We start from the raw sequence: 13,352 nt of genomic DNA on the forward strand, positions 1-13,352 counted from the left end.
CTCATCGATGTTTCTAACTCTCTATCCCTCTCTCTTCCTCTCTGTAAAAAATCAATAAAAATATATTTTTTAAAAAAGTTTGTTCATGAATATTCATATTCAGCATTAATCAGAATAGCCCCAAACAGAAAACAACTCAAATGTCTCACAGCAAGTAGATAAACAAAATGTGATATAGTCATACAATGGAAATACTATTCAGCAATAAAAATGAATTATTGATATTTTTATAAGATGAATGAATCTCAAAATAATTATGCTGAGTGTAAAAAGCCAGACACAAAAGAATCCTATATAATAAAAGCCTAATATACAAATTGTCCCCTTTACCAGGAGTTTGACAGGGGGCGGGACCAGCCAGCCAACTGCAGGAAGGGAGGCCCCGGCTGGCAGCTGGCAGCCACGAGGCATCCTACCTGTGCATGAATTTCGTGCTCTAGGCTTCTAGTATCTTATATAATAAAAGGCCAATATGCAAATAGATCGAATGGTGGAACAACTGAACAACCAAACAACTGGTCACTATGACCTGTGCTGACCAGCAAGGGGCGCTTGGAACATGGCAGGCATCAGCTGCGGTGGGATGGTGGAGCAGGTGAGCAGGGGTGCCAAACCAAGGTGGACCACTGGTCACTATAATTGGGGCAAGCCTCTGGTGGTTACTGAAAATTCTTTGCTTGCATGCTCCGCAGTCTCTTCTAGCACTTGCACCTGCTGCTGACGCCTGGTACCAACCCAATCACTTGGTGCTGTCAGTGAATGCAAGCAGTGGCTGCCACCCCGATCACCCCTCAGGGATTCTCCACCTTTCCCTGCCCCTGAGGGGTGATCGGGCAGCAGTCCTCACTTGCACCTGCTGCTGGTGCTGACCCCAATCATTCCCTGCTGTCAGTGTGTGCAAGGGGGCCAGCACCATCAGCGTGTGGGAGTGGTGGTGGTGGGAGAGGGGCTGCCAGCAGACAGGAGACAAGAGGCCACAGCAGGATGGGCCAAGACCCACCCCTATGCCCATCACAGCCTTGCAGCCCACAGTTCCTTTCAAGGTGCACGAATTCATGCACAGGGCCCCTAGTACACTATAAAATTCTTCTTATGCAGAATTCTGGGAAAAAATGAACTTCCTTATAGTTACAGAAAACTGACCAGTGGTTCCATGGGGCAGAGGGCAAGATGGACAGCAAACATGTCCAAAACTTTGGGGAATGAAAGAAATTTTCTAAGTGTTGATTACAGTGGTGAGTTCCTAGGGATATGCATCTGATAAAACTCATCAATTTTATAAATTTTATAAATGTACAAAGTGACGAAGAGTCTTAAAGAAGAGAGAGGATTGGGAGCCAAAAGCCCCTCAGATCCCCAGGGAAATTCAGAAAAGACGTATTTCCTTAGGTGGGAAGGTGAGTGGGAGGCTGGAAGCAGACTGGACTGAGTGCCAGAGAGCTATGGCCAGAAATCTCCCCATCCATAAGGACCATTCAGTGGTGATTAGTCTGAGAGCCCGCGAGCCCTGCACACATCCTGCCTAGAAAGCTTTCACCTTCCCAGCCCATCTGTCACTTCTTGTAAGACTCACTTTCTCGAAGAATTATTTTCTAATTTCTTTCTGCCCAGTCTGCATTCACAGCATGATTTCCACTAAGTCATCTATATACTTCCTTTCACAGCTAGTTGTTGCCAACAGCTATGTGTGCTTTTTGGGTCAGATGTTATTACCAAATGTTGGCAAGGAAGTGAGGAAATAGGACCCCCATCCACCGCTGGTGAAGCCATTCTGAAGGACAATCAAGTACTTAAAATCCAGCAAGTTGACCCCTGAGTGTACACCTGGGAAACTCTTTCTGGGAACACAAGGAGGTGGACATAAGGGAGTTTAGTGCCACACTGCCGAGGGTTACCTAAGTGTCCATCTCTAAGGAGTGTGCAAGTAAAACATGGGGCATGCATACGACAGGATTATAAATTAGATTTTTATATAAGCAACCTGAATTGATCTAAAAAACAGAGTTGAGAGAGGGAAGTAAAAACAAAGTGAGATTTATAATGCAATGTATTACATAAAACAGGTCTGTATGCTTTTGTACAGGTGGCCATATATCTAAATAAGCATCCATCAGATGGATTGAAAGGACTATATTAAATATATTAGAGTGAATTCCTATGGGAGGAGGGCAATGGAATTGGGAGTGGTGGAGGAAATAGGGAAGGAAAAGGAAGAGGGGAAAAACAATAACATGAAAAAAATTTTTTGAAAAAAGAGAGAAGGTTCTTCCATGCATAGGTGATGAAGGTCCATAAACTGGGAATGGGACTAACTGAAGCATGGGCACCTGAATTCCAAAGGATATTTTAAAAATTAGAGATAGTTTTTTATGTGTCTGATTTTCATATTCAAAATAAATGAACTGTTTGCTAGTATCATGTATTAGTTTCCTATTGTGTCCATAACAATGTACCCCAAACTTAGTGGCTTAAAATAACATAAATTTAGCCGGGACTGGTTTGGCTCAGTGGATAGAGCGTCAGCCTGCAGACTTAAGGGTCCCAGGTTTGATTCCGGTCAAGGGCATGTACCTTGGTTGCGGGCACATCCCCAGTAGGGGGTGTGCAAGAGGCAGCTGATCGATGATTCTCTCTCATTTATGTTTCTAACTCTCTATCCCTCTCCCTTCCTCTATGTAAAAAATCAATAAAATATATTTTAAATAAATAAATGGAGCACAAACCCAGTGCTTCTTAAACTGGAATGGGCATACAAGCCACCTTGGAACCTTGTCAATGCAGCTTTGATGCAGGAGGGCTGGTGTGGGCCTGAGACTCTGTAGTCCCAACAGGCTCCCAGGAGATGCTGATAGTACCTGTCTAGGGCAGCAGGTAGAGGAACCACGCCCTAACTCAAATAAAGCTCTAATCCTGAGCAATACTCTCTCTGACTTTGCCGTCAACTGATGTGTACAAAACGTTTGCCTCCTTTAAAGAAGTTATGGTAGACAATCAGTTTGCCAAAACACCACATTTTGTCACTAACAAAACATTCTTAGAAGAGGGAACAATCTGCCTCGTGGTAATGGCCTTGGTTTTCCATAAGGACAGTTTCTGACCAAGACCCACATTCATACCCAGAGATATGGAGAATACTTTTTACAACCCTAGATATAATAATGAGTCTCCTGCCTCCTAGACCAGCATCCAAGGCTTATACCCACCCAGACTCTGAGTGACCCAGTGACCCAGTTCCTGGTTTTATACCTCTGTTGGAAATTTGTAAGGTTTGAGCTATTTCAGAATTCCCCTAATGGACAAGGTAATAAAGGCTGATAACATTCAATTTATTTCTCTAATGGGGTTTGGTTTTGCATACTCATATTTTCAGGGTGGGGATGGGAGGATAAGGAGGTGGGGGAGAGATGACCAGGATGGCAGAGCAGAAACAAAAGAATCTCTACAATAACTTAGATAATCTTTATAGGGATCTCTGGGCAAGACAACCTTAGTAATGCTCATGGGAGGACACATTGTTGCCTCAAGGTGAATTGAGCGTGTAATTTTTAAGGAAGAAGAATGCAAATTCCTATATATATCACATGGCTGTTCCTAATCAATGAGTTTGGACAATATTATGTCATGTTGTGAACACTGATGTACTTGGTGTCCCCAAATTCGTTTTCTTTTAATAAATATAATTTTTATTGATTTCAGAGATTAAGGGAGATAGAAACATAAATGATGAGAGAGGATTGTCAATTGGCTGCCTCCTGTAAGCCTCCCTCTACGGATGGAGCCCACAACCAAGGCACGTGCCCTGACCAGGAATTGAACCAGAAACCTTCATAGATTGATGCTCAACAGCTGGGCCCCAAATTCTTATTTTAGCCCCAGAAAGACCTGTTATTTCAGGTAAATGAAGCAGAACCATACCTACAGCTACATGCCTTCTACTTGGAAGATTAGGTACATCTCATCTCCTCTGAAGAGCGCAGGTATACTGTTTCTCTCAAGACCTCCTTGAAGAACTTTCATTTTATGGCATCCATAGGCTTCCCTCCCACTTTATCTTGGGTGTGTAGTTGCTAAAAATGCTCTTGCGTGGCCTGACTCTTGGAGCTCCCTGACACAAGTAGCATAGATCCAAACTGCAATGCAGAGAAGTGGTAGGAGGCATGAGTCTCTGCAGTACAGAAGGAGATGGACCCTGGCTAGCCCAGGATTTAAGGCTACCCATTCATCCAGCACAGAGGTGGGAAACTTTTTTTTTTTTCTGCCAAGGGCCATTTGGATATTTAAAACATCATTCACTTACTATAATGTATTTCCTATAAATTTATGTGGCTGTGAAAAAAGCTCCTAGATTTAGTGAATTTCAAGTCCCTCCTGCAGTTGATTCTAGGGCCTTATATGGCCCTGGAGTTAGATGTTCCCCACCCCTGATCTAGCACTGTGGCTGGATGTTCTCCATGAGAGCTGTTTCCTATTGTAGAACAAATTAAGTGGGAGGGAGGGGAGTCACTATTCTCTCCCATCCAAAGCATTCACCCAAGTATTAAAAAGTAGAATTTTCAAATACTGAATCGTTATGTTGTACACCTGGAAATGATATGTCATATGTCAATTATACTTCAAGGAAAAAAAATGTAGAATTGTACAGCAGACAGCTGCTTTTAAGACACAGAGCCTGATATCCATCACTGTTTGGAAAAGGAAAAGAAAATCTAGATAAGGAAAGTAAATAGATCAAGTTCAACTAGGCAATTCATGGCTGTCCATGTTCAAATCCAGCTCACAGGAGGCTAGTCTGGTGACTTGTGGAAGGTTACCTGTCTGCTTAGTGGAGACACTGGGACTAAAACCTATCTTCAACTACCAGACTTTTTCCCTTCTGTAGCTATAGTTAGAAGATCCTTTCCCACCCCTGATAGAAGGACACCTCATTATGGATTCACTAATGTCTTTGAAGATTCTCACCTAGAGTGCTGAAGGTCAATGTCAGCCTTGGAGCAAATGGAGCTACCTGGGAATGCTAATAATTATATGAATTCTGGCCTTTCATCTCAGTCATATCAGTCTTCCACCTAATTCCATTTTTATGGCTTACGCTTTTTAATTATTTTCCTCCTTAATTCCTCTTCTAGTCACGTGTGATTACCATCTTGTCATTTCAAGTTTCCAGTGAGGTAAATCTTCATTCTTGGTTTTAGCACTGGCTTTTTCTCTTCGGTTTCATCTCATCTGCCATGGAGAGCCAGTCTACCTTCGCACCTCTCTGTTCATATCTCACTCAGTTCTTTCCGTCTCTCCACTTTCCACCATTTTCATACTTCCCACTTCCTCTCTCCCTACCACGTCTCTTGGAATGATGACTCCTGAATTTCTTGTCCTCACCAAAAGGGAATGGCTTTCTCCCTCTGCTTAAGGAAGGAAGAGCCGAGAAAGCCCTAAATGCCATCTTTCATCTTATTTCCTATTTCCAGCACACACCCTATTTATAATTCTGCCTCCTTCTTAGCAGATTGACACAGCACTCTGCTTGCTTCCCAGAATAAAGGCAATTCAAGAATGAGAGGCAAACCCAGGCTCCCAGGATTCTGTGCAGCCAAGCACATGTAGGAGTTTCTCTGCCAGCATTTGAGACGTGTCTCTGCTGGCGGCTGTGCTTCTCTGAGCTCTCCTCCTCTGTCCTGGGAAGTCCTTCCACACAGGATTTCCTTCATAGCAGATTTTCCTTCCTGGTCACGTGTGGGCCAAGTTTATATTAACAGGGGTTTTTATTCCTTTCGCATGCATTGACTATACCATAAAAGATAGTTAAGAAATATTAGTTGGGTAAATAAATGTTGGCATATTAATAATAGGTCATAAGTGAGTTTTTAGGAAGCCAATATGGAATTATAGCTGATTCAAATAGTGAAAAAAAAAAAAAAAATATATATATATATATATATATATATATATATATATAATTTTAAAAATCAATTTCACATTATACCCTATGTCTCTGATGTCCCCATCACTAAATCATTATAAAACCTGAATGAAGAGCAGCATTTATAAAGTGACTTCCACTATTAGGAATTATGCTTTGCTTAAATGATTTCATTTATTCCAAAACCTCTGAAATAGGTTTTATTATCCCTATTTTGTGGGTAACAAAACTGAGGCTCAGATAGGTGAGTAGCTTGCCCTATGGAGCATAAATAGTAAGTAGATTCAACCCACGTCCACCTATCTGCCTAAAGCTCACACAAAAAGCTGAAAGCATATTTGGAGCCTTTGAATAGATACAGTATTTGGGTAGCACATGGCGACCTCTAGTTCAGCCCATGCCTATTTCTTTCCTGCTTGACATGCAGTAGGTGCCCAAATATTTGTTAACTTAAATTACTGAATGTACCATTTAGACTTAGTTTATTAACCTGGTATTCTTCTAATATACAGGGCTTGACACAGACACCCAGCAATACCCAGCATTGAGCTTCAGAAGGTTATCAGATGGGGACACAGGAGCCCATGTTCTCTGTCTTCACCAAGGAAAGCAGATCCGGCAGGAAACCTTAGTCGGCAGGAATGAGGTTAGAACTAAGGAAAACATTGTAAGACACTGGGCCAGGCCACTGGGGAAGACAAAATATTTTGTCTGCAGATCCCTATCTCTCCGGGATGAGCCAGACACCTGCCTGCTGGGAAGGCTCTGCCTCTGAGGGTCTGCAGAGGCACCAGGAGCTGCTCTTTGGCATTTGTGGCCAAAGTGAGAAGAGGCTGCTGCAGAAACTGCCTGTTCAATGGCATCCTCTTCACAGTAAAGTGTGGAGTTGTTAGTTCCCTTGATGGTTCTCTGATTCGTAGTTTTAATTGTATCCTTGCTTTTAGGTAGATAATAGAAGCATGTTCTCAAGGGAATGGCTCTAAAAACCCACTGCCAGCCTCAAATACAAAGGGAGCTTGCAGAAACTCTGCTTCATGCTCGCAGGGAAAGAGAGGTGAAGGAAGGACAGCTACCTCCAAAGGTTTGGGGTTTTGGCATGGAAGGACCGCCATCCATCCCCTTTGCCCTCTTCCAGGAGCATAAACCGGCAGCAACATTATTCATAGGAAACAGCCTGGAAATTGCATAGGAAATTGCCTGCGGGGCTGGGTTTATATGGTGCTGAAAAGCTACCACCCCCCCCAAAAAAAAGCTCTCCCTCACCCACACGGGAGCTTCTTTGGACTAATACCACTGTTGACATAATTATCTATTACTTTCCTCAAATCTGTATGCATGTTTCTATATAGTTAAGGTCACGCTGTATGCAAATGTTGCAATCTGCCCTCTTCGGTTAAGATTGTAGTTTATAAGCCTTGAGAAGGGGGCGGTGTAAGATCCAGCCATTTTACAGTGGAGGGTGACATCAGGCAGAAATAGCAGTAGCAGCCAGTAGTCCTGGTTCGGCTCCCAGGGTGGTGTGAGTCACCCGTTTACATACCTTCATGAGGCAATGGACAGTGGTTGGTTGGCTCTAAGGTTTTAAAAGGTTGCTGGGTGTTTTTTTTTAATCTTCCCCCAATTTCCTTTATTTTCACATTTTTATATAATGTTTCTGACTTTTATAGTCAGAACATTTTAAGTGTTTCTTCCTTCTGTTGCCAAGAAAGCAGGAAGGCATTAGAATCGGAATTCGCTGCAGCAGAGCAAGCCACGCAGGCTCCTCTCACAATCCCTGAGGCTCTCCATCTGTGAAGTGGGACGATCACCCTGGACCTTCCGGAGTAGAGATTATAACACCATCTGTATCACACAGAGAAGGTACGGAGATAAGTAGCCCAGCCCTAGCCAGTTTGGCTCAGTGGATAGAGCATTGGTCTGTGGACTTAAGGGTCCCAGGTTTGATTCTGGTCAAAGGCACGTGCCTGGATTGTGGGCTTGATTCCCAGTAGGAGGCATGCAGGAGGCAGCCAATCAGTGATTCTCATCATTGATTATATATATGAAATAAAGATATATATAAAAACAAACAAATAAAAGAAAGAAAAAAAGAAAGAAAGAAAGAAAGAAAGAAAGAAAGAAAGAAAGAAAAAGGAAAGAAGGAAGGAAGGAAGGAAGGAAGGAAGGAAGGAAGGAAGGAAGGAAGGAAGGAAGGAAGGAAGAGATAAGCAGCCTTTATCTGGGAGGTGGTTGAGCTTCAGCTGGTCAACTCTCCACAGCCCTCCCATCTCATTCATTCACCTTATTTATGACTAGAGGCCCCGTGCATGAAATTCGTGCATGGTGTGGGGGGTGTCCCTCAGCCCAGACTGCACCCTCTCCAATCTGGGACTCCTTGAGGGATGTTAAACTGCCCGTTTTAGACCCAATCCCACCGGGATTGGGTCTGAAATGGGCAGTGGGACATCCCTCTTACAATCCAGGACTGCTGGTTCCCAACTGCTCGCCTGCCTGCCTTCCTGATTGCCCCTAACTGCTTCTGACTGCCAGCCTCATCACCCCCTAACCACTCCCTTGCCAGCCTGCTTGATGTCTAACTGCTCCCCTGCCACCTTGTTTGCCCCCAACTTCCCACCTCTGTCAGCCACCCATAACTGCCCTCCCCTACAGGGTTGATCACCTCCAACTGCCCTCCCTTGCAGACCTGGTCCCTCTCAACTCCCCTCCCTTGCAGGCCTGGTCCCACTCAACTGCCCTCCCCCAGCTGGCCATCTTTTGGTGGCCATCTTGTGTCCACATGGGGGCAGATCTTTGACCACATAGGGCAGTAATCTTGTGTGTTGGAGTGATGGTCAATCTGCATATTACTCTTTTATTAGATAGGATAGAGGCCTGGTGCATGGGTGGGGGCCAGCTGGTTTGCCATGAAGGGTGTCCCAAATCAGGGTGGGGGTTCCCTTGGGGCGTGGGGTGGCCTGGGAGAGGGGCCTGAAATGGTTTGCAGGCCAGCAACCCCCCCCCGCCCAGTGACCCAAGCAGAGGCCTTGGTATCTGGAATTTATTTACCTTCTACAATTGAAACTGCATCCTGGAGTGGAGCCAAGCCTCCTGCTCACTCCAGCTGCCGCCATTTCTGTTTGGTTTTATGTATCTTCTATAATTGAAACTTTGTAGCCTTGAGTGGAGGCCTAGGCCAGCCATGGTCTGTGGAAAGCTTAGCTTCCATTGCCAGGGAAACCCAAACCTCTCAACTGCCTCTGTGGCTACAGCCATCTTGGTTGAGGTTAATTTGCATACTCACTCTGATTGGCTGGTGGGTGTGGCTGGTGGGCATGGCTTAAGTGGAGTGATAGTTAATTTCCATATTACTCTTTTATTAGGTAGGATCATACCCTCCCCCAGCATAGGCATCATTGAAAACAGATTGGGCCGAAACCGATTTGGCTCAATGGATAGAGCGTCGGCTTGGGGACTGAAGGGTCCCGGGTTCGATTCTGGTCAAGGGCATGTACCTTGGTTGTGGGCATATCCCCAGTAGGGGGTGTGCAAGAGGCAGCTGATCGATGACTCTCTCATCGATGTTTCTAACTCTCTATCTCTCTCTCTTCCTCTCTGTTCAAAATATATTTAAAAAAAGAAAAAAGAAAACAGATTGGGTCCCAGGTATCTTTAAACCCTGAGAAAAGGAGTCAAGCGACTTTCTTTACCCATTGTTTACTTACAGCTGACTTATACATTAGGCAGAGAAGGCACAGTGCCTAGGAATCAAAATACTTTTGTTTAGGGATCCACAAAAAATGTTTTAATATGCAATATTAATGTATTTGTTATATGTCAGCACAGTTATAAAATACTAGGGGCCCAGTACATGAAATCGTGTGAGACCCAGACCCAGATGCCACAGGATGCAGTGTAAAGGCACCTCCTAGTGACCGGTCGTTAGTCGTTATGGTGTTCTGACCACTGGGTTTTTATTTTATTATATAGGTAAGTTTTCATATTTGCAATGAAAGAAGGGGTCTACAAAAGCAAAAGTGCCTCAGGCCCATGAAAGTCACACTGTGGCTCTACTCAGCCTATATCGGCTTCATTATCCCCAAGCCCTTCCATTAAACCATCAAGGTGACTGTGGACCAGAATGTCCACCACTTCTCTCTATTCATCTTCTTTATCCTTCTAATACAAAAGAAATGGAACTTTGGTCTGGATTTTTAGCATGAAAATACCCAGAACCATGAGGTCACACTGAGACCCTACAGCAGAACTAGGCAGCTGGAGACATATTTAGCTGAGAGCAAAGAAATAGCTTTTTTAATTGCCCACACAAACAACCATTACAAAACAGGAAGGATAAGAAGCAATAACTCTAGGAAATGACTTGGCATTTCCTCCCCTTTTTAAATTTTTGTTTATTGATTTTCAAAGAGACGGGGAGAGAGAGAGACAAGAGAGAGATCTGTTGTTCCACTTATTTGTGTAAATATCTGGTTGCTTCTTGTGTGTGTCTTGACCTCACTGGAGATGGAAACTGAAACCTTAGTTTATTGGGACAATGCTCTGACTGAGCTACTCAGCCAGGGCATCACCTCCCTCTTTCTTTTTAACAATGATTACCCCTCACCCTAGCTGGTTTGACTCGGTGGATAGAGTGTGGCCTGTGGACTAAAGGGTCCCGAGTTCATTTCCAGTCAAGGGCACATGCCAAGGTTATGGGCTCAATCCCCAGTAGGGGGCATGCAAGAGGCAGCCAATTGATGATTTTCATCATTGATGTTTCTCTCTCTCTCTCTCTCTCTCTCTCTCTCTCTCTCTCTCTCTCTCTTCCTCTCTGAAATCAATAAAAAATATATTTGGAAAAAAATGATTACCTCCTCATTCCCTAGGATAAGGTTTCTGTAAGATGTAAACATCCTCATCCAGCCAGTGTGGTTCAATGGTTGAGCACTGACCTATGAACCAGGAGGTCACAGTTCGATTCCCGGTCAGCATGCAGAAGGCAGCTTATCAATGATTCTTTCTCATCATTAATGTTTCTATCTCTCTCTTCCTCTTTCTTCCTCTCTCTGAAATTCTGTATATATATTTTTTAATATGTGAACATCTTCTTGAATAACTTGGGTCTTTCTTTTCAAATCAGAGTCATAAATATATAAGCACAATTGCAAACCATTTTATTACATCCCTGAACTTTCCCAAGATTCCCTAAGGAGGCACTTATACCAGTTTTTGCATCATTAAATATTTAAATAAAAACTCCAGATGAATTGCGGGACAAAAAGGCATTTTAAAAAGCATATATTTGGACACAACGCAGCACCAAGTTTTAGACTTAGGCAGCAATAGAACCTTTGGTCCCTGCAGACCAGGATTACAGTAATGATGCAGCAAAGAGTTTGAAGGAAGAGAATGTTGGTTTCAAGGGAGGACGCCAAAACAGAAACCCCCAATTTTACTTCCAGTCCTTTGTCCAGCAGCCACAAATACACAGAATGCCATCAAGTACCAGGAAGCAAGCAAAACAATGCAGCTGTGAGGCCAACCTCAAGTCCCAAAGCCCATGCCTCAGTCAGTTTTATAACATCTCGGAAAAGTTGTTGAGTGTAAGTCACCCCAAATGCCTGTGGTACCAAATCAAACAAGCCATTTAAATTCAGAAAACTTTGTTTATAAAATCAGGTGATTTTTTTTTTATAATTATCATTGGCAAACATTTACTGGGCATGCCACTATGCCAAGAGAGTATAAAGGATGTATCAAATAGTCCCAACCCACAGAAGTCTGCAATGTGTTTGGGAAACATGGGAAATATTAGATGGAAATGGGTCACAGTGGTAAGGGGGCATACACATGACAAATGGCACAGGAGGGGTCCAGACTCTAAGCTCTGTATGAGAGCCCAGAGGAAGGAGAATCCTCAAGTGACAGATGTATCACTGAGGATCCACAGGAAGCAGATGGCACACTCAAATCATTTAACTAAAAGAATTTAACTAAGAAAATACTGAATGAGCTAAGCCAACTAATTGTCAGTGGTGAATATGGGGACTAGCAACACTGGGAAGCAGTTACCATGGTGAAGAAAATAAGACATTTTTGGGGGGAGACCAGCATCCTGACTCTGTACCTAGTCAGTATAACTAATGCACATTTGTATTAGCTTATAATCAAGTCACTGCCCCTTCCTTAATTATCTATTCTCGCAATACCTATTTACCTAAATACTCACGTTTTACAGAGGCCATAAACCATGAACAATACACAGCCCTGGAAGGGGTTATCAGCACTGGAGCCAGGCCAGGCCTTTAGGTGTGGTCTCATGTCCCCCATCCCAACCCAAGGGGCTTTTTGCAAAGCCCACAAAGGGTCCACAAGTCTGATCCATATATGAGGGACAAAGAAACCAAAGGGTACAAAAAGAAAGTTTCCTCCATATTGGTTTGCTCAGGATTTGGAAACAGGCTCCCCTGAGTCACGGCACTAGTACATCTGGAAATAAATGGGGTTTTCCTGCATCTCTGAGTACTCCTGTGTGTGTGTTTTCTGGTCGCCGGGTAAATTCTGTAACAACCACACTACCACTCTAGGGCCTGACGAGGCAGGACAAGGGATGATGTTCCTGCAGTCCCACTGAGAGCTGGTGCCATGGGAGAGGGGGTACCAGACAGGAGCTGAGGCTTTAAAGGCAGAGCAGGATGCTCAGGATGAGAGTTGGGGAATAAATACCCAACTTGTGTTCACTGGCTGTTGCCTCCCCGCAGGCCAAACCCAACCAGAAACTGGAGGGCAAGGGAACCAGAAGATACAGTTTGGGGGCACAGATCAGAAGATAGAAGAGCGGGGAGTGGGCATAGGGGGACAAATGGAGACCAGCCTAGCACACAGGCTAGACACCTTCCTATGGGATTTAAGAGGAAGGAGAGCTTTCTTGCCATAGAAATGAAAGGGGGAGGACAGAGGAAGGCATGTATGTTTGGGAAATGGGCAACAATGTTTTTCTGCCAGCTCATGTGTGCAGAGTACATTTTCCTAAGAAGGGGCAGGCTACAACATTCAGGAAGCATGGAGGATTAGCCATGGAGGAGGGTTTCTTAGTCTCATATAAAAGAGTATCGATAAGCTCTGACCCATAATGGATACCCACAAAACCAGCATCCACACCAGGAACTAGACCACCACCAACCATATCTACCTATATGCTCCTCCTTTTCCACTCCCTTGCCTCTCAGAATTTTGTGATTATCATTTTCTTGTAAAGTTATTCTCTTCATTATATTCTGTTGCATTTATTGGCTGATCAAGGATAACCTCACCTCTGTCCCTCAACTTGGCCTCCTGCAGGCAGACATCAGACCACTTGGGTCAGATGGTATCATGAAATTCCTTTCTTACATTTAACCTGCCACACGAAGATTCTATTTTTCATCTTTCATCTCCAGCCGGCTATTAGTTTACCAGA

This window comes from Pipistrellus hanaki, assembly GCF_964339955.1.
Source record: "Pipistrellus hanaki genome assembly, chromosome: 2".
NCBI classification, from domain to species: Eukaryota; Metazoa; Chordata; class Mammalia; order Chiroptera; family Vespertilionidae; genus Pipistrellus; species Pipistrellus hanaki.